Source organism: Microtus pennsylvanicus, chromosome 12, assembly GCF_037038515.1.
Source record: "Microtus pennsylvanicus isolate mMicPen1 chromosome 12, mMicPen1.hap1, whole genome shotgun sequence".
Lineage (NCBI taxonomy): Eukaryota > Metazoa > Chordata > Mammalia > Rodentia > Cricetidae > Microtus > Microtus pennsylvanicus.
In genome coordinates, this window is record NC_134590.1 from 86,601,474 (window position 1) to 86,628,224 (window position 26,751).

Here is a 26,751-nt window from a genome sequence, read left to right on the forward strand (position 1 = left end):
AGGGCAGGGAACCCTCACTGCAATTTGGGCTGATGAGGGAGGGGGACTTGATTGGAGGAGGGGGAGGGAAATGGGAGGCGGTAGTGGAGAGGAGGCAGAAATCTTTAATAAATAAATTAATGAATTAAAAAAATAAACTGATTGGCCCATTAGCTCAGGCTTCTTATTAGCTCTTGTAACTTGTATTAACTCATTATTCTTATCTATGTTAGCCACATGGCTCAGTACCTTTATCAGCAGGGCAGATCACTTCCTGCTTCTTCGGTGATCTGGGCAGGACTGGGGAAAGAGTTTTCTACTTCCCAGAATACTCCTGTTCTTATTGCCCTATCTCTACTTCCTGTCTGGTTTTTCTGCCTATACTTTGTGCCTGGCTACAGACAATTCAGTGTTTATTTAAATGATTATTGACAGAATACAGACAATTCTATCATACCAGGGGTCTACATTAGTTATAAACTGATTGGCCAATTAGCTCAGGCTTCTTCTGAACTCTTACAACTTATATTAGACTATTATCCTTATCTGTGTTAGCCACGTGGCTCAGTACCCTATTTGGTGGGGCAGTCACAGCTTGCTTCTTCTGTGGTCAGGACATAACTGCAGAGAGAGTTTCCTCCTTCCTAGAATTCTTCTGTTCTTATTGACCTACCTCTACTTCCTATCTGGATATCTAGCCTATACTTCCTGTCTAGCTACTGGCCAATCAGCGTTTATTTAAAATATAATTGACAGATATAGATCGTTGTCCCACACCACTCAGGTTTCTGCTAACCCTATAATGGCTCCCTCAATCAAGATATCTCTCCTTGCTCTCATTATGTCCTTCCTTCATCTCGACCACTCCATTCCCTCAAGTTCTCTACTTTCTCACTATCCCATCCTATTCACCTCCTACCATCCCCTCTCCCTTGACACCCATGCTCCCAACTCTGGCAGTCAATCCTGTTCATGTCCAGCTTTTAGGTGGGTCTATATATTTTTTCTTTGGGTTTACCTTATTATTTAGCTTCTCTAGAATCATGAACTTTAGGCTAAATGTCCTTTGTTTATAGCTAGTATCCACTTATGAGTGATTACATACCATATTCATTTTGGGGTCTGAGTGGAATCAGGGAGAACCCATGAATTTGCCAAAGAAGAAAGACACAAGCTACCAGATAGAACCTTGCCAGTAGGCCACAAGCTTCATGGCAAAACATAAAATAATAGAAATGGGTTAATTTAATTTTTGAAAGCTAGCTAGGAAGAAATACACTGAAGTTATTGGCCAAACAGTAATGCCAATAATATAGATTCTGTGTGATTATTTTTGGTCTGGGCATTGGGGAAATAAACTAGAAGCCTCCCCCAACAAATGCCCCTCCCTTTATGATTATGTAGAAGGTGTAGAGAGAGCCAGTATTGGACTTATAAATGTTGGTCAACAAGAAATATTCAAGGTAACCCTTTGCTATCAGCCAATTCCTTGAGGTGCTTCTCACAGGCCCCAGTGCCAAATCAAATTCATTTGCTTCCTGTCATCATAAAGGAAAACCCTTTCTAGAGCAAATAAAGAAATGAATGCCTATGGTAAAAGCCATACTGCTCTGGATAATAGAACAGATATAGAAGAGAGAACAAAAAATTCAGGAGAAATCATAAAGTGAGTATTTTAGCAAGCTTCTATAAATGAACAAAGACAAAAATAAAAAAATATGAATAAATGACCTTTTCATTGAAGGTCTTTTAGACACAGTGTGGATATAGAATAATTTTAACAGTATCTTGGCATCCAAATTGGCCTCTTAAGGTAGTAAATGCTCAAAATTTGAAGATTGGATAGGACTTTATCTCAGGTCAAACAGAGTACATGATAGATTAAATCTATAAAGTCAGATAAAGGATAGAGAGGAAACTTAAAGCCATACGTGGCAAACATAGCAATATTTGTGGGGACGTGATCTCTTATAGCAATGGAATACTCAGAATAACATTCTCCCAATCTTAGAAACAAACCATAAATTAACACATTTTCTATGAAACATATTTGAAGGTATTAAAAAGGACAGTCACAGAGCATTCAGGTGGTAAGAGACAAGACACAACAGTTGCTGATCTTTTAAAGTCACCAACAGCCCTACCTTTAAAATGGTTGATAGACAAACCTGTATGTGTTGCATGATGGCCTTTAACAACAGAGAAATTGAAGGCTTTAGTAATGCTGGTTCAAGAGCAACTAAATGCACTGAATATTGAAGAATTAATCAGTCCCTGAAATTCTCCTGTATTTTTTGTTAAAAAGAAATCTGGAAATGGAGAATGGTAACAAATTTAAAAGCTGTCAATATGGTGATTCAGTCAATTGACTCTCAATACTCTAGTTTCCCTTTGTCTTTTCTATTACCAAAAGATTGGCCTCCTAAAGTTATTTATTTAAAAGATTGTTTCTTCACTATACCTTTACAAAAAAATACAGAGAAAAAATTTTCCTTCACAGTGCCTACTTATAATAGTTCTCAGCCTGCTAAAAGATATCAGTGAAGGGATTTTCCACAGGGGATAGTAAATAGCCTAACCCTGTGCCAATATTTTGTATGTCAGCCATTAGAAATGATACATAAGAAATTTCCTCAATTTATAGTTTATCATTACATGGATGTCATTTTCCTGTCTGATTCAAATGTAGATACTTTAGAAAAATATTTGAAGAAGAAAAGAAAATTTTGGGATGTTGGAGAATACAAATTGCTCCTGAAAAATTACAAAGAGAAGATTTTATTAATTATTTAGATTATAAAATGGGTTTTAAAAACTTAAAGCCCAATAGTTAAAAATTAGGGAAAATGGATTGCAGACTCTTAATGACTTCAAAAGTTTGCTAGGACACATGTCCAATCTAACAGCTCACTATCGAGATAAAACAAGATGAAATGATTAATTTAAATAAAGCCTTAGATGGTGACAAGGACAAATATTTCCAGGAAATTGACAGGAATAACTGAGAAATAATTGGCTTTGATTTAAGAAAAATTACAGAGTCATATAATACTCATGTGGATCTGAAGCTTAAATCCATTGTGGTCATATTACCCTCAAGTATTCCTCTACAGAAATTTTAATATAGAAGGAAGATATTATCTTAGAATGTACTTTTTTAACATATACACTGAGTTAAAAATTAAAACCTTATGCGGAAAATGTCTCTGAGTTAATTCTAAAGGGAAAATTGAGATTTTATCAATTAGTAGAAATATATCCAACAGAAATTATAGTAACTTTTATAATTATAAAGTTAAAAAATTATGGACAGAAAGTGAACACTGGCAAAGAGCTTGTAGTGATATTTTGGGAGATATTACAACAAATATCCCCAAATCAAGAAAATTTAACATATAAAGACAACTAACTGAATCCTTCCTCTCATTTTGTAGAAAAGACCAATAACTGAACCCCCTACATTCTAAACTAATGCAAATGAATCAGTAAAGGAAGGTTATAAATCAGAAAGTTTAAGTAAAGTAGATTAAAGCCCTTATGACTATGTCTAAAAGTCAGAATTAAATGCTATTGTGATGGTACTAAGTGATTTTTAAAAAAGTCTCAGTGTAATTACTGTCTTGCAATATGCATAAAGAGCTGATATACATATTGAAACCACTTAATACTAGACAATACAAAAATTAACTTTATTATTTATTCAGTTACAGGATACACTCAGGAATAGAAATTTTCCCATGTACATAACACATATCTGATCCCATATGGTTTAACAAGGCCCTCTGGCACAAAGTAATGCAGAAATCAATCAATAATTGATTGGAAATGTGATGAAGACCTCAGAATTTCATAAAAATTATCATGTCAATAGCAAAGGTAAAAAAAGACTTTTCCACCACTTGGGAACAAGCCAAGGAAATAATAACAAAATGTTTTACTTGGTCTTTATACAATCACACACTACTACCTGAAGTATCTCAAAGGATATCTAAAGAAATGAAATGTGGCAAGTAGATATGTTCCTTTTTGCTTATTTTGGAAACCTAAAATATGTGCAATACACTATTGATACCTATTTATGTTTTTAATGGGCAACTTCTTTGAGTTTGGTAAAGGTTGATTTGGTAATCACATATTTGCTAGAAGTCATGGCCATCATGTATATTCCTGCACAAATAAAGACAAACAGTGCTCCATCATATGTCTCTAAGAAAATGAAGAAAGGTTTTTTTGTTACAATATAAAGCATATTACAGGTATATCACACAATCCTACAAGGCAGGTAGTTATAGAAAAATCAAATATAACTCTAAAGGATATGTTGAATAAAAAGAAATGGATGACAAAGACCTCCCAAAAATAGATTACATAATGCTTTATTAAACTTGAATTTTCTAAATGCTAATGAGAAAGGAACAAGAGCTGTGGAGAGACATTGGATAATTGAAAAAACTATGGAATTAAACTACCCAAAATGCTTTCAGTATGTGTTGACCTCAGAATGGAACCCAAGACATGTGTTATGTTGGGGAAGGAAAAGAAAATCTATAGATATCATCAAAATTGATAAAGATTAAATTTTAACAAAAGACACCTTTAATTGAAAGAAATAATAGTTCATCAAACATCATAGATTTTAATCTAAACTAACCAAATTAACAAATGCTTTTCATTTGATCAAAAATAACTTGCCAAAAGAAAAGAGAATCTGCCTCCCCAAAATTAGGATGGGTTTTGTTGTTGTTTTGTTTTGTTTTTGTCTTTTCAGGAGAAAAAAATCTAAAGAGAAGGGGACAAATGTTATATGTGAAGAAAAAGGACAAATCATCAGAACCAAATGTTCAAAAAAAGAGTAAATTGGCTTGCTGTGTATCACATTTTCAGCATGATAAAATTTCATAATCTTCCCAAATGTTTGTTTTTCTTATTCCCTATAGACAAATAATACAAAGGGTCTCTTTGTAGTATCAATCCCATTAAAAATAAGATGGTTTTGGAGTTGGAATGTTGTTCTCTCCTTCTATATACTCAGGATTCTTGTTAAAATAAAATCCAAAAATCTCTGTCTCATGTCAGAAGAGACAATTGATAAAAGAAAGAAAAAATATTTAAGAAGTATTTTATTGCTAATAATCTCACAATCTTTTGGGTTTATTTTTTTCTCTTTAATACTTTTCCTTAAGGCATAAATATTCTATAAAAACTTATAAGACACACACACACACACACACACACACACACACACACATATATATATATATATATACAACTTTTCCCATGATATTGTTAGTCATATAGAGTCTTAATCTGGGTTACCTCACTTAATATCTTGTTTTCTAGGTCCATCCATTTGCCTGCAGATTTCAAGATATTATTTTTTTCTGCTGTGTAGTACTCCATTGTGTAAATATACCACATTGTGTAGGCTGCTGTTTGGTCTTGTTGACCGTGTCCTTTGCTTTACTGAAGATTTTCAGTTTGGGGAGGTTCCATTATTAATTGTTTCTCTCAGTGTCTCTGCTAATAGGGTTATATTTAGGAAGTGGTTCCCTATGCCAATGTGTTCAAGTTTACTTTCCAATTTCTCTTCTATATGGTTAAGTGTGGCTGGCTTTCTCTTGAGGTGTTTGATCCATTTGGACTTGAGTTTTGTGCATGGTGATAAGAGATATACTTTCATTCTTCTACATGTTGATATCCAGTTATGCCAGAACCATTTGTTAAATATATTTTATTTTTTCCATTTTATATTTTTTTGCCCAGGTAGTAGGGGCACACCCCTTTAATCCCAGTAGCTGCACTAGTTAGCCATAGAGGCCAGGCAGTGGTGGTACATGACTTTAATCCCAGCACTAGAGAGGAATATAAGGCAGGGTGAGAGAGGAACTCAATCTCTTCTTCAGCAGTTTAAAGACTTTGTAGAGTTAGTAGCTCTCTACTTGCTGGCTGCTTTGCTTTTCTGATCTTCAGCTTGAACATCAACATCTGTTTCTGGGTTTGTATTAGTTCTACTACATTCTATGATGAAGTTTCCATTCGAATGTCATATATATTTGGGTGTGACTTTGTAGTGATATAGCTGTTTTGGTGCCACCCAGATTTCTGTAAATAATTTGTCACTTGTACTCTGGAAGTAAATATAATAAACATATTTGTTCAGTATCTTAGACTTTGGTAGGATTTTTATGTTGGCCTGTCATCAGTGCCCTATCTATGCTTTTCAGATATTTATTCATGCCTTTGTGTGAGGGATGTGTTTGTGATCCGAGCAATAAATATACTCAAGTATGTAAAAATCAAAGATTTTAATTAAAGGTTCATTTTTATTTTCCTCAAGAAGATATTCAACAACCTTTGGTCAAAAGTTTATCTTGCCACAATCAGTTAATTTGTATACATCGCAAGGAAATGGATCTGAATAATTTGTATATTATTCTGATACATTCCTGAATGATGTCATTCTTTTAGAAAAAATATTATATTCTTCCAGTTTTATTTTAGATGTCACATGAGATAAAATAAATATAGGCCAATATATAATGATATGATCTCAGTGAAGAATTGATAATATAGAATTACTGTAGTAGTATTCTGTGCAGATCACTGTCTTTTATAGCTCACATATAGATATGTGAGATCAATATTGATGCTTTCTAAATCTGGCTACCTTAAAGCTAGTGTTCAGAATTTATAAAATTTTTATGCTTGTCTACATCAATTACTTAAATGTCACGACTCATGGACTTATCAGAGACTTCTATAATTAGCACCTCTTAGAAATAATTATTATAGCATTAGTGACTGAGACAGAAGGTTATTAGAACTAAAATATTTATTGAGTTAATAAAATAAATCACTGATACAGTCTTCATATTTGATCTACAAATCAGTTATTAACTACATCATTTAATATTGCCTTAGTTTATGTGAATAATTTGCATTTCTCCAGGAGAATAAGGCAAATAACAATAAAACCAGGTTTACTTTTCTCTATTGTCAAACAAAATATAATTATGACCCAGCTTTTGAAAGTTAGTTTTGAGTCAATTAGAATAGATGATTTATTTAGGAAAGATAACTTCCTATATTAGGAGAACAAAATGCCTGTGTTTACAACCATTATGAAATAAATTAATTTATTTAGTGAATATTGGCTCAGTGCTAGTGAATATCACATAGTAGGTGGTACCATTCCAGAATTAATTGTGAGAGATAAATCAAATTCAAGACAGAAAATCAAAGGTGGGTAGGAACCAATCTTGTTCTTTTTATAAAGTCAGTTTATGAGTGAGGGACTACTAAGGTATTATGATAACCACCTTAAACCCATCCAAGGAAAGTATCCCCAGAAAGATTTAGAAATTTCTTAATTATTTCAGTATTTTTTAATATTAGTACTTTGGATGCTAATTATTCTTGTGAGAGAGACCACAGCTGAGTCATGATCATCATTAAAAGAAAAGCATTGGGATTGTGACATCTTATTTTTTTATACAAATAAAATAACACTTCAATTTATTTTTATCTTTGAATCTAGTCATCTATCTTTATGTCATAATGCCAATCGATGTATCTGGTTACCATTTTGACAATTGCAGAGAATAACTGAGATTATTCCTTTGTTTTACCCATTAAAATATAAAATTTTATTTTTGCTGTTACACAGTAAAAAGCAGAATGGATCCCTTAAATTTCTTAGCCTTCTAGGCCCTCAAGCACTGCCACTTGAGGATCTCTACATGAAGCTATTTGTTTTTCTCTCAAATCCCACAACCCAAACCCTAGCTCTGGCAATCTTTGTACTCCAAAGGAACCATCTGCTCCCCTTCAGACTAGGATTCTAGTGTTGATGGTGGGCCTGTGCTAGTTGTTTGTGCTCCCCACCGATGAAGCTCATCTTCCCTTTTCTGGTATCCCAACCTCTGCTTCTGAGTAACTGCAGGGAGACTCTCTACAGAAGTTTCACCTATTTAGTTAGATTATACACTTTTTCCTAGCTAAGATAGGCTAATTCTGATGCCCCAATCACACATAATTACTTAGTGACTCCAAAGGGTACCATCCTGATGGTCCCAAACCTGCTTAGCTGGAGTAGTAGAAAAAAAAAAAGATCTAAATGTCCACTAAGTAAAGGCATGACTTATCCATACCAAAAGGACTAAAAATATCCTATATTCATATTCCCAGGTCTCACTACAAAAATACAACATGAAGGACTGAAGCAAGATATTGCCTTCAAAAATTAGTGTTTTTCATGATAATCCCTAAGGAAAGTAGCTTAGAAGACCATACAATAATGAACTAAATTAACAATTATAAATATATTCAAATGAGAATATGAATAAATGCTGGGATGAATACTAAGAAAATGCAAACATTTGAATTGAATACAGAAGATAATATAAGATACAAACATAGAATTCAATGAACAGATAAAATTTTGAAGGAAAGACAAACTGAAATAATATTTGAAGTAAAAAGGGAATCCCCCTTATATGTCATAAATCCATCATCAAGAATGCAAATCATGTCTGCTGCCAGGGAAGTAAATAGGCTGAAGGCAGACTTTCACCTCTTCTTTTTATCCTCCAGTGTGTATCCCAAGTCTCATTCTTAAATCTGTAGCAGAACACCTGCTCCCATCTCCCTTTCCTCTCTGACCACAACTCCAATGGTTCTCAGAGATGTTCTTCTTCAGCATTCCTACCCTCATCACTTTCAAGTATTCAAGCCTCCAAGACCAGCAGACAATTCCTGTGAATACAAGGACCTTTCCTTTCTAATCACCCTCTTCTCATTTGTTGTTTTGTTCCAATCCCCAACTCCAGAAGACACCCCTTGCTAACCCACATACCACTCCTATCAGGTAAGCATGTAGCTTCTCCCCCTCTCCTTTTGTTCTTCTAGATCCCCCCCCACACCTGTCTCATGTCCCTCACTATAGGAGACCTTCTACGCTGACGTCTCTTCACTGTCTCTCCTTATTCTGAGGGTAAAAAAGTAAATCTAGTTGAAAAGTCTGACCTTCTCCCTCCTGTGAATCCTTTCAAAACGTTAGCCAATCCCAACTCCTAAATGTCAGATCCCAATACCCATTATTTGAAACTCAAATGACCATAACTACAATGTCCAAAATAATTGTCTTACCAGGCACCACATACCATATACTCTGTGAAAATCCAGAGTAAAGAAGGATGCTTAAGAAATCCCACACTAACTCCGAATTGAGTATAATAGAGGGTTATTTATTTAGGGGCTGACTCACAGATCACAATTGTCTTCTGGAACGGGGAATTGCAACCAAATCCTGCAGCCAGAAAAGAGGCCAAATGCACACTATACATTGGCATATATAGTAAGAGGCCACACCTAAGTGGACAGGTAACTTAAAGGCTATTGGTGGTAGGAATTCCTACAGCAACAGAGAAAAAACAAAAACCAAAGAATAAACACCCATCAACAAAGACAAATAAATCAGCACTTAGATCTATAATTATACCAAGCCCAGATGAATAGACACCAGCATAAAAACATAATCATTAACGGCAGGGGTAATATGTGTCCCCTAGAGTACAACAATCCTACCACACAGGGACTGGATAAAAGAGGCAATTAATAAATCTCCTGGCAGAGGTTATCTCTGACTCTTTTACAGACATTTGGGACCCTGTTTCTCATGCTGGGTCACTTTGCACAGCCTTGGTGCTTGGGGAGGTACTTAGTCTTATGGTAACTTGGTATGCCATGTTTTATTGATACTTGTATGAGGGCTGCCCTTTCCTGGGCAGAGGTGGAGCGGGAATGGATGGGGCAGTAGGTACAGAGGATGGATGAGGGGGACCTGAAAGGGGAGAGGATGTACCCAGGTTGTAAAGTATATACATTTATTTAAAAATTAAAATAAAGCACATAAAGGGATGGTTCTTTGGTATAAACTTAGACCAAAGTACTGGTTCAGAATCAGAAGACACTGTGCTGCATGTGCTTCAGATACACTGCATCTGAACTCCCAGTCCCAGAGAAGGCACTGTGCCATACTTGGGAACAAAGACAGAATCTCTTAGCACTGAAAAAAAATAGGCTTCATCTCAGAGATATAGTAATGCTTCAACAAATAAAAATTAAAAAATTTAATCTACCTCCATAAACAAACTGAAAGACAAAAACAACATGACTATCTCATTAAATGGACAAAAAACATTTGACAAAATCCAACACCCTTTCATGATAAATGTCTTGGAGAGATGAGGGATATAAGGGACATGCCTAAATATAATAGTTACTTTACATCAAGCCTGTATCCAACAGAAAATTAAATGCAGAGAAGCTCAAAGCAATATACAATAAAATTAGGAACCTATAAAGATTTCTGATTCTCCCCATACTAATTCATTACAGTACTTGAAATCTTAGCTAGAGAAATCAAATACTTAAGGCTGTCAGTGGTACACAAATTGGAAAGATGAAATAAAAGTACTCTTATTTGCAGATGATATAATAGTATACATAAATGCAACCCTGAACATCCCCGAGGGAACCCCTACAGCTAATAAATACTTTCCCCAAAGTAGTTGGATGCAAAATTAACTCACAAATATCAGTATCGCTCCATTATACAAATGACAAACAGAAAAAAGAAATCATGAAAACAACACCTTTTGCAATAGCCTTAAATAACATAAAACATCTTGGGGTAGCTCTAAACAAACAAGAGAAAGTCTTGTATTATAAAATATTTAAGTCTTTGGAGAAAGAAATTCAAAAACATATTAGAAGATGGAAAGATCTCCCATTATCATGGATCATTAAGATTAACATAGTAAAAGTAATCATCCTTCCAAAAGATAAAACACAATTCCCATCAAAATTCAATGCAATTTTTAGACTTGAAGGGACAATTCTCAGCTTCATATGGAAAAATAAATACCCTGATGACTAAAAAATAAAACATAATAATCCTGAGCAATAAAAGAATGGTTGACAGGTTTTACCTTTCCCTGTTTCAAGTTTTCATGCAGAGCTATACTATTAAAACTCACATGGTATTGGCATTAAAAATATGTTGACAGGTAGTGGTGGCACATTCTTTCAATCCCAGCACTAGGGAGGCAAAGGCATGTGGATATCTCAGAGTTAAAGGCCAGCTTGGTCTACAGAGTTGTTGCTGGAGCTCCTTCCGCTCCTTCAGCCAATAGCTGCTGAGATACCAGCCCATTGGGGTGTGGTCTCTCTCCCTTTAAAAAAGCAGCCACTTCCCTCTCCTCTCTCTCTTGCTTCCTGCTCTGCTTCTGGTGATTAGACTCCTTTCCTGATTGTGCAGAGGGCTGTTGTCTGGGACAGTGATCTGTAAGTTTTCCCCTTTAAATAAATAACCATTCTATTAATCATAATTCCAAACTGGTGTGGGATTGTTTGTGACTTACGCCTTCACAGAGTGATTTCCAGGATAGTCTACAAAGCTACAGAGAAACCCTGTTTCATAAAAACAAAGAAAATAAAAGAAATAGATATGTTGATCAATTCCATTGATCTGAAGACCCAGACATAAATCCACTCACTGTGGACACATGATCTTTAATAAAGAAGGCAGAAATACACACTGGAAAAAAAATATAGCATCTGAACAAATGGTGCTGGTCAAACTGGATGTCTGCATGTAGAAGAAAGCAAATATGCTCATATTTATTACCCTACACAATATTTAATTCAAAATGGAGCAAAGACCTCATTATAAAACCAGATACCCTGAGCCTGAGAAAAGGAAGTGAGAATATCTTTGGACTCATTCTCTCAGGAGACAACTTCCTGAACAGAATACTGATAGTATAGGCATGAAAATCAACAGTTAATAAACAGGACCTCATAAAACTGAAATTTTCTGTAAGGCAATCAATTGTGTTGTTTGCCAACGTGGATCCCATGAAAATCTTACAAAAATCCATACTGTTGTCAAGACAATAGGTTTCTCTCTACAAACTGACAGGAGGGCCCTATTTCTGTGGAAAACACTCATATCATTAATTGAACATGGAAATACTGAGCTGGTACCAACCTAAATGAAGCCCTCATTTCTACATTCTAGTGTCTTTGATGCAGGAAGGTACTCTGTAGACTACCAAAAGAGGAACCTAACACTAACCCAGCCATGAAACCTCTGATTACAATCGTGGTCAAGGATGCCATGGAGGACACCAGGAGCTCAAAGTCCTCTGGATCAACTAAGCAAGGCCGATATGAACTCTCAAAGACTAAAGCACCATGCACAGGACAGACACATGTCTACACCAGGTCCTCTGCATGTGTAATACAGCTTTCAGCTTAATGTTCTAATTTCTAATGAGAGGCAGAAAAAGAGTAGATCTTCAGAAAAGGGTAAGTAAGGAAGAACTGGCAGTAGAAGAAAGAAAAACTATAATCAGGATATATTTTGGGAAAATAATCATTTCAATAAAAGAAAAATTAAATTATAGTTTAAAAAGAGTACAAATGACAACAAATGCTGACACGGGTGGGGTGAAAGGTGAATGTACCTTTGATGGGCATCTATACTCATGAAGGCACTTTGGAAGTCAGTATAGAGGCTTTTCATAAAAACAGAAATGATAACATTACTGAGAATATTCTCAGCAAACTATAAATGTAAGGAACAGAGACAGGATATTGAAAGCTACAAGAGAAAAGACTAAGTCACATATAAAGGCACACTTATCAGAGTAGCAACCTCATATCCATGGTGACATTAAAAGCCAAAAGACTGGATGAAATGGAATATAAGGTTTGAGAGTCCATATCTCCAAACCCAACACCTTGCCAAATAATCTGTAATGACTGAAAGAGAAAAAAAATACTTTCAATTATAACTGCAGGATGGTGGAATTTAAGAACAGCAAGCTAGATCAGTGGAAGATACTTGAATAGATGCTTTGAACTGAAGGAACTAGTGAGCATATCCAAGAAATGTGAGTGAAGAAATTAATAAAGTTAGGTCAAAAATTAAATAAGGGGGAACTAATAAACAAACACTATAAATAAACAAAATGATGCGAATTAATACCCATATTTCCATAATTTTGAAGATAAATGCCCTCAAATTCATAATCTAAAGATGTAGATGAACATCAAAAATAGTTGCTACTTTAGTGAGAAGACTGGGGAAATGTTTCAAGCAAATGGAACCAGGAAAGAAGCAGTCATTGCTATTACACTATGTAGATATTCTTCAAATCACCACTAATCAGAAGAGCTAGAAAGGGTGTTTTATAGTGACCAAGAAAACAGACTTTCAAGAGGTCTTTACAACTCTAAAAATACGTGCATGAAACTTTAGTGCACTGGATATCATAAAGCTAATTCTATTGGACAGAGAGTAAGACAACACCAGAATACATTCATAACAGATGACTTCAATAATCTATTTTCACCAACAGACTTATGACCCAGACAAAACTGAAGAGAAACAATAGTTAAATGATATCCTCGATCATGCATATCTCATAGGTAACTAGAGAGCATTCAAATATTATACACATTTTCCCCAGAAACCCACTAAAATGGACCAAATAGACACAAAGTATATCACAACCAACATAGGAAAATTGAATTTATCTTTGTATTTTGCCACAGCAAAATAAAACTACTTTCCAACAGCAGCAAAAATAGAAAATACATACCGACATGATGTTGAAGAAATAAATAAAAATTCCTAGAATTGAATACAAATAAAAAGATAGCATCCATATTTATGAAACATCCATTTACCATTACCTAAAACAATAAAATAAAATATCTTATACAACACCTAGTTAATTAAGTAAACGACTTGAGCAATAAAAACTTTAAAACATCAGATAAATGGAAGACAACAAGATGAAAAAAATATCCTGTACTCATGGGCTTGTAGCATAAATATTGTGACAAAGGCTGTGCTACCAAAAGCAATCTACAAATTCAATGCAAGTCCCTCAAAATCCCAACATAATTTTTTCCAGAAATTAAAAAAAATATTTGAAATTCATATGGATGTGAAGTGGGATTGCACTCTGTATGCTGTGAATATGTTATATTACCATTGGTTAATAAAGAAGTTTTTTCAAACAAAGTCTTAGCAGAGTAGAGGGATTATTTCAGGGCAGAATATAGCCAAGGGAAATCAGAACAGAGATGAGAAAGAAGGTAGGCAGAGTCAAGGAGATGCCATGTGGCTGCTAAAAAAGAAAGATATCCAGAATTTTACCCAGTAATCCACAGTCTTGCGGTGATGCACAGATTAATAAAATGGATTAATTTAAGATATAAGACCTAGCTAGGAATATGCCTAAATCATAGTTCAAACGATGTTGCAATTAATATAGTTTCTGTATGATTTTTCAGGTCTGGGTGGCAAGGAAGAGAATGAGCAGCCTCTGGTTGTATGGGTGCACAAAAGATACAGGATAGCCAAAATAGTTCTTAACAATGAAAATATAGAAGGAGGTATTACCATCTCTGATTTCAACCTATGCTACACAGCCACAGTGATAAAATAGCAGGCTACAATAGGTAGAGGCTGCTTATTTGTGTCCTGTCTGCCCAGACCCAAAATAATCATTCAGAAACTATAATAATTAAATCACTGCTTGGCCAATCACTGAAGTATATTGCTAGTTAACTCATATCTTAAATTAGCCAATTTCTATTAATCTCTATATCACCATGAGGTCTGACGTACTGGCAGGGTTTTTTCTTAGAACTCGTATCTTTCTTCTCTGGTGGCTGCATGGCTTCTCCTTGACTCTGCCTACTCTCCCCTCCTGTATCTTCTTGGAATTCCTACCTTGCCCTATTCTGCTAAGCCACTGGCCAGAACAGCTTTATTCATTAACCAATAAAAGCAACATGAATAGAGAAGGACTTCCTACACCAGGATACTGGAATAGAAGCAAACATATTGATTGATGAAATACAACTGATAATTCAGGTATAAATCCATACTCTATAACTACCATTAGATAGTCCTATACCCATGAGAACCATGTGTCCATTTGAATAACTTGATAACTCTAATGATAAAAATCAGAATTACTTTATAAAATGTACTAAAGCATATAAAAGGAAATAAATGATTAAATCCTAAAATAAATGTTTGCAATAAATGCAAGCCCTTCTTCAACCATACCTCTGAAAACTTATGAATAATTCATTTTATTTTGTTGTACTTTATGGAAATCTTAAAGGTTTGGAGGGGTTCTTGCTCTAAGAATGTTGTAGATTGACATAGTTTCTGTAAAATATACTTAAGAGAGTTAGAGGATAAAGACATGTGAAATGGCTTCTTTGTGGTAAGAGAGATGGCTCAAAGAGTACAAGCAATAGCTGTTCTCAAGAATCTGGTTTGATTTCCAGTTTCCACATTCCCACTGACAGCCTTCTATGACTTCTATAACTTTCAGGAGAACTGACAACCTATTTTGACCTGAAAAAGCATCAAACAAACACATCATGCCCAGGCATATGGACACACATATAAGAAATTAAATTAAATTTATAAAAATAGCTTTATGGCTATAATTGTAATGTAATTTGACATATTTCTGATCTTTTAAATAAAGATAAATATTAAGTTTAATTAAATTAGTTTAATATAATCTCCATTAGAAGGAGAGAGAATTATTTTTAAATAATAGCACTCTTGATTATTTCAAAATTGACTTTGTTTAACAAATTTCTCTTTTTCTTATTATTTTATATATCCAGATTTTTAATAATACTTTTCTGACCAAGGAAAGAAAACAAAGAAAAATTGCTTTTTAAACCATTTTAAAATGTTATCCTTTGAAACCTCTTTCCTTCTGTAGATTTTTAAGATTTGTGGTAAATGCTCAATCTTGTGAAATATTTTAAAACCACAGTCTGTGAAGCAAGTGATAATGTGGAATTTCTGGTACTTACAGTAAATGTCAGGAGGGCATCACATGCAGTCAGAGAGAGAAACACACAAAAGTTCTGTGGGGGAAAATGTCTACTGTTATATTTCAAATGTTATTTATAATTTTTCTATTTTAAGAAAGAAAATATTAGCTATTAAAAGTGTATAATAAATATTTATATGCAATATTTTGTATCAGAAAAACATTTATTATTGCTGAGATTTTTATTACAATATTTATCCCTTTTCCTTCAAACATTCCTTTATACCAGTCCCCACACTTCTTCAAATTTCATGGGCACTTTTTTCACTAACTGGTATTACATGAATATAAGTATATTCTGAAAAAAGACCTGCTTATTCTGTATAATGCTACTTGATATATGTCTTCAGGGCTGACTACTTGGAACTTGACAAATAAACAATTAATGTGTTCTCAGAGAACGACAACCTTTCCAGCTCCTAGCTTTCCTCACCTTTCCATAGATTTTGTTTATCCTTGAGGCCTCATAGGATTTTCTTCATCCAATTTGGCATGTTCACTAGTGGTACTTTTATTTAGCTCATGTTTGGGCAGTCATATTGGTGGATTAATGAGTGTTGTCTCTGAAATTACTAAGAAACAGTCTCACAGAAAGCTCTCTGATCCTTTAACTTTCATGATCATTTTGCCCCCTCTTTCACAAAGTTCCCTGAGCCTTAGGTATGTCAGGGTTTTATAGATAAATAAACATTTTATAGATAAATAAAGCACAGCAATGCATAAATACTGGTTGTGGTTTTCTGAAATGGTGTCCACCTGTTGCAAAAGAAGTTTCCTTGATAAGGGATGAGGACTACATTTATCTATGTATATAAAGACAAAGTATAGTTAGTTATTTTTCTGGTTTAGTAAATTAGTGACTGTAGATTCTCTTGCGATAACCATGACTTCACTATCACTAAGTATTTAATTACATTTCTAAAACCAGGCATGTTCCTTTTTTGTTGAATGGATCTTAAGACCAAGTAGAAAGCTATTGTTACCAAGGTATGATTGCCACAAACACAGCCACAGAGTTATCTTGCCATGATGGTCTTGATTTGAATCCTAGATGTCATAGTTGGGTAAAACAGTTGGTAGACTCTCTCTTCCTAGGAAACTTGCATGCAGCCCTCTAATATCATGAAAGTTAATCCTTAGGGATGGGTATTTCAGGCCAGTTCTTGCTCGGGGTACTCTAGAACCTGTTTTTGACATACATGGTATTATCAGCAATAGGGCTTTACCTTAAAGATATGGAGAGTAAGCCAGAGATGTTGGAGGAGGCCGCTTATTTATGCCTGCCACTTGGCTAGCTTAGACCAGAGATAATCACACAGAAACCATATTATTTAAATCACTGTTTGACCCATTAGCTCTAGCTTCTTATTGGCAAACTCTTACATATTAATTTACTCCATTTCTATTAATCTGTATATTGCCATGTGGCTGTGACTTACCATGAAAACTTCCCAGCTTCTGTCTCTAGTGGCAGCTCCATGCCTTCTCTCTGACTCTTTCTTCTCCCATGCTATAGGCCAAGCCAATTTCTTTATTTATTAACCAATAAAAGCAACACATATACAGAAGGACCTCCCACACCACTTCCCCTTTTCTGTTTAAACAAAAAGTAAGGGTTAACTTTAACATAGTAAAATTACATATTACAAAACAGTTATTAAGCAAGAATTACAGTTACAAAATTTATATTTACTTCCTATCTATTTTTCAACTCCATCAAAGACTCCAGAAGGATATATTAAGTAAGTAAACAGAAAGTGCATTGTGAGCTGCTTCCAGAACTCTAGACTTGACAGAGACATTTTGCTTCCTAGACAGTCCCCAAAGTTCTTTACTGTTAGGGCACCTATCTTCAGCCTACAGACCCATAGTATCCATCAGACTTTGCCATGAAGCAGGAAGTTTCAAAGACATTTCCACCTATATTGCCATTTTGTCCATCACTTTCTTTTGTGTCCTTCAGAATGTCTAGCAGACTCTTTCATGAAGCAGGAACCCTGAATTAACCAATAAAAGCAACACATAGACAGAGGACATCCCACACCAAAGAGCAACATTAATAGACTGTATGTTGCAATCTCTTTTACTAAATTGTTTGATTTGCAGCAACATATTAAATAACTATTACACCTTTTTGAGAAAGGAAATCTTTTATATAAAACAGAGAAGACAAATAAGTTTTCTGGCCACAGAAAGCAGGCATTTGTATTTATTATAATAACTATGGTAGGGCAGAACAGAGGAAGAATGATCTGGTTTTCTACTTCCATAAAGGTGAATGCAGAGAACAAGGTCAAGAACATCTTGATATATGGATAGAGCTCTTTTAAAAATATGTGGAAATATTTTTTATTTCTCTGAACTATAAAATTCTAACTTTTAAAACTTCTAACTCTTAAAAATTGTTTTTGATAAGAACAAAATTGAGTTGTAAATACACTAATTTGCTCAGATTTTTTAAAAATACAAATTAAATATTTTAAATTGGAAATGTTGATAATTCATTAATTTATTCAAACATTTAAAAACAATCCATTCTACTAGCAAACTACTACTATAGAAGTAGCAGTAATAGTAGTAGTTTATAAAACATAACTGTGAGTATTCATTTTTACAATAGAAATTTAACATATTTTGTGCTCTTACTACATTAAGTATTGTATTCATTCTTTAATTATTTTATCCACTTAATTTTTGCATTAATGCCATATGAAAGAGAACAAAACAGATTAAAATCCAGATGAATGGACTATGTTTACTGAATCTAGTTATGATGTACAAAAATCTGGGATGACTAAGAAATTTGGCTGTACAATACTGCTATGTTTCTTAGATAAGAATTCAACAGTGTATTTATTAAAGATTTCTGTCTCTTCCCCGCCACCGCCTCCTATTTCCCTCGCCCTCCCCCAATCAAGTCCCCCTCCAAATCTTTAATAAATAAATAAATTTAAAAAAGGAAAACCTGTAAAAAATAACTTACACATATCTTGATGTATACTTTAAAATTTAAATCATTTCCAGTTTACCTATTATACCTAATATAACAGAAATGTTATAGAAAAGTGTATTGTTTAGGGGATGACAAGTCTGTACTTAATTGGTATAGTTTGTTATTTTGAAATGTTTTGAAAATCAATTAATTTTTTCAAAATAAAATAAACTAAAATAAACCAAAAAAAAAGAATTCAACAGTGTAAGTCAGGTTGGGGTGATGCATGCCTTTAATCCAAGTACTCGGGAGGCAGACAGGTGTATCTCTGTGAGTATGAGGCCATCCTGGTCTACAGGAGCTAGTTTGAGGACAGGCTCCAAAGCTACACAGAAACCCTGTCTTGAAAAAACAAAAAAAAAGGGAGGGGAAGAGAGACAGAGAGAGAGGGGGACACACAGAGAGAGACAGAGACAGAGAAGCAGAGAATGACACACACACACACACACACAGAGAGAGAGAGAGAGAGAGAGAGAGAGAGAGAGAGAGAGAGAGAGAGAGATGAAAATATTCAACAGTGTAAAGTAGAATTATTACATGGAAATTGTAGGATTTCCATGCTAGTTTCTTGCAACTAATCCTAACATTTCCCCCTTGAAACATAGCATGCTCACCTACTGAAGAAGCACAGAAACAGCAAAGATGTGACACAGTCAATCATTTAAATGAAACTTGTCTTAAGCACCAGACAATTCAGGAGGAGGTAGAATAGGTAGTTCATTTCGGGAGTCATGGATATGTGGCAATATTTTTTTTTACAAGAGAACCACATTTGTAGCATGATTAATAAAACCAAAATACAGATATTGAGATTCAACCTAAAGATCAGAAAAGCAAAGCAGCCAAGCCACTAGAGAGCTCTTACCCCTTTGAAAACTTCTGATATGGAATTTCCCTCTGTATGCTGTGATTACCATTGATAAATAAAGGAACCTCTTTGGACCTATAACAGAGCTATAGGGGAACAGAGCTAGGCAGAGAAAACTAAGGTGAATGCTGGGAGAAAGGAGGCAGAGTGAGACAGAAGCCATGTAGCCCTGCCCAAGACAGATGGCATAACATTAGCCAGTAAGCCACAGCCACATGGTGATACAAAGATTAATAGAAATGCGTTAAATTAATATGTAGATGTTAGCCAATAAAAAGCTAGAGCTAGTGGGCCAAGCAGAGATTTAATAAATATAGCTTCTTTGTAATTGTTTCGAGCAAAGCAGCCCAAAACTAACAAGCGGCCTCCTTCAAAAATCTTCAGACTATTTATTCACTTATAGAAGTTTGCCAAAATACTGCTTTATAGTTTCTCCTGAATATTTTGTTCTCTCTTCTATAGCTGTTCTATTATCCACAATAGTTTGGTTTCTTACAAAAGGCATTAGGTTTGTAAGTTGTTCTGGAAAGAAATTCCCTTTATGCTGGCAGGAAATGACTGAACCAGATTTAACATAAGGGCCTGTAAGAAGACCCTCACTGAGTTTCCTCATGGCAAGATTGACTTGAATATTTCTTGTTGACCTACATTCATTAGTCCAATACGTCTTCATCAAATCTTTCACATAATCCAGAAGGGAGGGACATTCTGAATGGATTATTATTTTAAAACACCTTGTTTCTAGGAACACCCTATCTACATTCCCTTTTAAAGTGATTTTGTTTGCACAATTATAACACATGACTTTTTTTTTTCCTCAAACCTCTGGAAGTCAACTCTGTTATACAAGAACTATCATGATCATAAGATTCAATATTAATTGTATCTTGGATTCATTTCTCCAAAGATGTTAACCTTGCGTTTAATGACCTAATTATCTTTTTGAATTGAGAATTAGCATTTCAAAAATCAGAGATTCAATTATTATTTGTCTAGCCTTTGAATTTAATATTGTTCTATTTACTGCTGATGTCAATATTTGTAAGAAATCTGTAAAGGCTTCCTTAGGGCCCTGTATAACTTTAGTAAATGACTCAATTTTCTTTCATTTTTCTCCAATTCTTTCCCATTCATAGCTGCTGCACATTATAAAATCAGAATTTGGTCATCATATACAACTTGATTTTCTATAGTAGCATAGTCTCATTCTTCAAGAATTTAATCTTAGGAAATTTCCCTACATCTTTCTTTACTCCATTCTTCAATAATCTTAGCCTCTTCTCTGAACTAGGTACTTCATTGCAATTGTGAACAAGGCTCTAAAACATCTTTTAACCATATCTATCCAGTTGTTAAGGATAAGTCTATTACAAACTGACCACAAGTTTAACATATGCGTCACTAAAGGTGAACACATGCCACATGAGATTATTACTTCCTTGAATCTCCGTAGCTATAACATTGGCACAAGTGTCCAGTTAGCTGTAACAGAGCCTCTTCCATTTAGAAATTCCTGAAAGGTTACTGGATATATTAAGTTTGGTTGTCTGAAAACCTTAGGCTCTTTTACTCTTTCCTTAAAATGCAATGTTGAAGTTGACTCTCCATTAAATTCCTCTGTCTGGATGTGAATATCTCTGTGATCTGTTTTATTAGGTTTTTCTAAGGCATATATCTTACACTAAGATTAACCAACTTTTTTAATGATAAGACAAAATGCTAAAGCTGATAAAACTGACATTTTATAAATCCCATCTAAATTAAATATCTTCATTTAATCATTCTATTTTCAAACTGTCTAGCATATTATTATACAGAAGCCTAAATCCCTCCATTGTAATAGGTTTTCCATTTTTTTTAATGTTGGAAAAAACTCTCTCTCTTAACTAATTCATTCCTTGAAAAATTCTCAATTGTTGTACCAAATCTGCTGATGATGTTGATGAAAATGTGAGGCTGATTGCTGCTGCGTAGAACAGTAAATGCATGACTGGATCGAAGGCAGCTCTTTAGTTTGGCAGCATCCTGAGAAGGGGGTTCAGGGAGAGCCTGCAACTCATGATAAAGAGAGGAAAAAGACAACTGTCTGAAAAGCATATAGGAGATTGTTTGGATAAAGCAGGTGTGGTAGGAAGTTGCCTTAAGGCAGAACCAGCCAGTGAGTTCTGTGGCATTTGGAGCCCAGGTGCTTCAGGAGTTTGGGTGGCGGCTGGAGTCTGTTTCATAAAGGCTACAATAGAAAAATCCCAAGCTCACTCAGACGCCTGGGCAAAACAAACAAAAAAGTCTAGCCTGGTGGTACTGGTGCCACACGTAAGGCTCCAGTGGGAGCCCCACATGCAACTCTGGCCTGTACTGATGATGGCACGTCGGGTGCCAAATGTAGCACAATTAATAAAAATTCAAATACAGATATTGGGGTTCAACCTGAAGATCAGAAAAGCAAAGCAGCCAAACAACTAAAATACTCTTACCTCTTTGAAATCTTCAGACTGAAAGAGAATAAGTTCCTCTCTCATTCTGGCTTATAATCCTCTCCAATGCTGGAATTAAAGAAGTGCACTACCACTGCCTGGCTTCTATGGCTAATTAGTGTGGCCACTGGGATTAAAATTGTGTGCCATTATTGTCTGGCCTTTATGGCTGAATAGTGTAGTTTTTTGACCTTCAGGGAAACTCTAGTCATTAAAATACAAATGAAATATCACTACACAAGTTCAAATAAAAGATTTCTTATTTAAAAAGAAGAAAGTAGCGGAGATTTAAAGAAATATGTATAAAATATGCCTTTATTTCTATCTGCTTATAAGTAATGCTATGTGTAATTAACTGATCCTCTAAGATTTTGTGAAGAAGGAAAACATTTGGGATTTCTTGGAAGATTTCATGAAAAGATAAATGAATAGACACATAGAAGATAAATAATATCAAATGATCGTGGATTAGGATACACATGAAAACCTGCTCACAAAAATCTTTAGTCAATTATGTATTATGAATATATCTAACTGGAAATAAAACTTTATTGCTTACCTCTGTATTTCTCAAAGTTCAAAATCTACTTCTACAAACCCTGCAGGTTTGAAGAAATATAATTTGAAATTTTCTCCTGCATTTTTATGGGTTTTTGTTTGATTTACTATTCCCATATTTTTACTTACACATTTAAGATATTTTGCATTTTAAATATAGGTTCAAGCATATAAGTATCACTATTTGAGTGAGGGAACAAATTGGCTATGATTTGCTTGTGAGGAACACCATATGTAACTGGGTATAAGGCAAAAGCTTCTGTTGGGCATTTTAACTTTGATACAAATTAAATGTCTGGATCATAATAAAACCCTTGTTCTGACTGCTCTGATTTTCATTCTTTGTTTATTAATACTCTATCTTCCATGTCAGGCCTGATACAAATATAAGAGTTTTAAACTCAGTGTGTTTCTTCCAGGTAGTGGCATGGAAATGTCTGTTGTTACAGATCTCAGGGTATGGCCATCAAGTCTAAAAAAGTCACTGATTATTTTCCCCAAATCCACACTTTCATTTTTTCTTGAACATAGAATGAGTGTGCCTTCAGTTCAGGGTTCTTTCATCCTCTCTTACTATTCTGTTACATGAGAGTGTTGTGGAAGATCATTTTAAAATGTGTTACATTCACTTACTGTAGTAATAGGAGCGCTGGGGCTGCGTCCCCAGCACCCCGGCCGCCTCGCTAGCTTATGCCCCAAAATAACAACACACAAATTGTATTCTTTTAAACACTGCTTGGCCCATTATATCTAGCCTCTTCTCTGCTATCTCTCGCACCTGGACTAGCCCATTTCTAATAATCTGTGTAGCATCAGTCTTACCGGGAAAGATTCAGCATGTCTGACCTGGAGGCTTGCTTCATCGTGTGCATCTGCCCGGGAGAGGGGAGCATAGCCTCTGCTCCAGAGAGCAGAGCTGTCAAGTCTGAGCTCACTTCCTCTTCCTCCCAGCATTCTGTTCTGTTTACTCCACCCACCTATGTTCTAACCAATAAAATGGGCCAAGGCAGTTTCTTTATTAGCCAATGACCTTCCTCCATCAACTTACGCTGTGGAATATTTGTTTAATGATGCAAAAATGTATTGAATTTTTTTATGTTGAACTTGTTTAGCTCTATAAAACTGTTTTGCTGTTCTTGTCTAAAATATCTAATTGGTTTAATAAAGAGCTGAATGACTAATAGCTAGTCAGGAGAGAGAAATTGGTGTAGCTTGCAGGCAGAGAGAATAATTGAGAGAGAAGGAGGTGCAAGGTGAGAAGGAGAGAAGAACACCAGGGGATAGCCACCCAGTTATAAAACCAGCCATGGAGTAAGAAGGACAGAAAGGAATATAGAATAGAGAAAGGAGAAGACCAGAGTCAAAAGGTAGAGGGGATATCTAAAGTTAAGAAAAATTTCCCAGAAATAAGTCAAGTGAAGGCCAGGCATTAATAATTAAAATGTCTCCATGGCCCCAAAAGAGCAAAGACTAAAGAAAATTTAACTACAATAAAATGTTCTTTGATGTCAGTTCTTTTTCTGATGAATTTCTTTTGTCTACATCATGATCAAGTATTAGTTAGGTTTCTTTATTCTCAGAATACAAACAATGGAACTTAAGTTAAAAGAAAGACAAATAATTTTACAATGAAATCACAGTATAGTAAACATCAGAAAAGAAAGGAGGCAATAAACAGTTCATATCAAAACAGAGAATGTCCTGCACCCATGTAGCAGACAGTGTAGTTTGTCCTGGTCCACAGAGCGAATAAACACCACAACATGATGTCTGATTCATCATTTCTCAGGAAAAAAACAATATTCATTAAACTTTGTTCTGAAACCTTTCTTTGGTGATAAGAATAGAGAGATAGTTAAGTGAAGGGTCACCAAATATTAGATAATTAAATTTTTCTTCACTGAAAAAAAATGTAATGAAAAGATTTAGGAAATTTTACAGACAAAAGTGGCAGTTTCTATTATCAATTACATTGATAATAATAATTCATTGATAATGAATGAATCAATAATAATTAATTGATAATGTTTTGGAACCCAAAGTGGCAACATTCTTACTAAAATTCTTAGACATCAATAATTTAATTTTTTTTCATAGGAAAAAAAATAATAAAAATGCTCCAAATGTTAACAGCCACTTTCTAGGTGGATTATCCCAAGATATTTTAATTATATCAATAATATTTTCTTATGATTCTATAATAAGTGAATGAGAATTTTATGATAAGTAAAGTACTTTTAAAGACAAATATATTTGTTTCTGCCTATGACACACAAATTACTGTTGGTCTTACTATTCTTCCAAAAATTGTGTATTTTGTCATTAAGACATGATATATGGAAGAAATATTTCCAAAAATTTTCCAATGCATAGTTTATAATTTACTTAAGAGAAGATATTTATATAAATTCAACATCTCCCTGACAGAACGCTTTGAGATATTTCATTCACTCTAAGGGAGAATCACCGGCCTTAGTCAGCATGTGTACCACTGACTTGAAAAAATGTAGTTTAAATTTAGAGAATCCTAGCCAGATGATGCTAGCACATACCTTTAATCCCAGCACTCAGGAGACAGAGACTGGCAGATCTCTCTAAGTTTGAGGCCAGCATGAGCTACAAGAGCTAGTTCCAGGACAGGCACTAAAACTACACAGAGAAAACCTGTCTCAAAATGCTGAAGTGGTGCTTCTTTCAAATAAGGTGGTGACTAGGCAGTCATGGTGACTAGGGAGTTTACATGAGTTGTCTATGAGTTCTTGCTAGAATACTAAACTATACATAAATTAGTTGCTTTGAGTCATAAAGATCTGAGGATAAAGTGTCCTAAAGTGTCAGGTAGATTCTATTTTGGTGTCTAACTTTAAATTCTAACTGAGAATGATTTTGGAAAGTTATCAATTAACACCTTAAACAACTGGTTGAAATCCTTTGAATTATAACATACATTTTAGGAATAATGTCAAAATCTAGATTAAGGGAAAAGTTCTAAGACTACATGAATTAAAAAAAATACACAGGCATTGAAAATAGTTTTCTGTAGGTAGCAAGGAAAAGAGACTATGGGAGAAACTCCAAGTCCTTCACAAATGTTGCAGTGAGAATGAACAATGTGATTAAAAGGAAGACTAAGGATTAAAATGATAAAGCTTGATATTTTGAGGAAAATAGATGGGGGCTTTAACTGGGAATTGATAACTAGGCTAGATAGGAAAGAATAAGGATAGAGTTCTCTGACAGTGATCACAGGCCAGCCATTCCCCTAAGGCCCTTGGGAGATATACAAAAGGAACTATTGTCCTTTCCTCTTTTAAATTCAGGAAACAAATTAAAAGTTGAAAGCATTTAGCTGTCTCTTTTTCAGAAAAGATACCCCAGCATATCCCTTATCCAAGGAGTTAAATCAGAACAACTCCAACTACTTCTCAGTATCTGGGTGAACAAAAAAATCTTAGTACAACTAACAGTACTCGGGATATCTGCAGAATGGGAAATAGCTATACCAGTCAGAAAGCAAGAATTAGCAGACAAAGTCAACATTAACAAGGCTAGAGTCAGAAATGGGCAAAGGAGTGGCTTCACTTCCTGTATGACAAACACATGGAAAAGCCATGGAAACATGTATAGTATATGTACACATTATCTAAGCAGCTCATGATAGCTCAGACAGTGAGTCAGTTCCCTTAGCCTTGGTTCAGCTTCTGCCATACCCCCATAAAAACACTGAGACAAACATGTTTGATGATTTTGGTCTTTCTTAGAATGAGTTCTCACTCTTGATAATTTCTCTCTCTCTCTCTTTCTTTAGTTGATTTAAATGAAGGTTATATTCTGCTTTGAGTGTTTCTTCAAATGTCTCTGTCTTTAGCCATCACTGAAACTTGACAGTGAACTCAACCCATTATCTTGGGTTGAGAATTGATGGATGTTGAT